Source organism: Bos mutus, chromosome X, assembly GCF_027580195.1.
Source record: "Bos mutus isolate GX-2022 chromosome X, NWIPB_WYAK_1.1, whole genome shotgun sequence".
NCBI classification, from domain to species: Eukaryota; Metazoa; Chordata; class Mammalia; order Artiodactyla; family Bovidae; genus Bos; species Bos mutus.
Genome location: NC_091646.1, coordinates 77,758,739 through 77,759,164, shown reverse-complemented (window position 1 = coordinate 77,759,164; position 426 = coordinate 77,758,739).

The following is a 426-nucleotide window of genomic DNA, read 5'->3' as shown; positions in this document are numbered from 1 at the left end:
GGTGCCTGTCGTACTGGTGTGAATGAGCGCGTGCACGCTTGAGCGCGCAATGGCTGCTGGGAGTTGTAGGTTCCGTTCTGTTTTGTTTTGCCTACAGCCCAGTGCGTTCTTCCAAGTGGCCAAGGGATGGTACTGAGCACGCGAGAGAGAAGGAGACGGGGGAGAGAGAGAGAGAGAGGCTTCTTGACTCATTCCTTTTAAGGCATTCATCTTCTAGATTGTAAAAGTGTACAAGTTAATTAAGGCAGGGGCTTTCGCACAAAGCAACTAGGTTTGAGTCTCAGTTCCACAGCCTGCTAAATGTGCAACAGTGGGGAGGTTACATAGCTTCCTTTGTCTTAGTTTCCTCATCTGTGAAATGGGACTATTCATAGTACCTGTTTCCTAGGATTAAAGGAGAATTATTCATGTAAGGTGAAGGTGAAG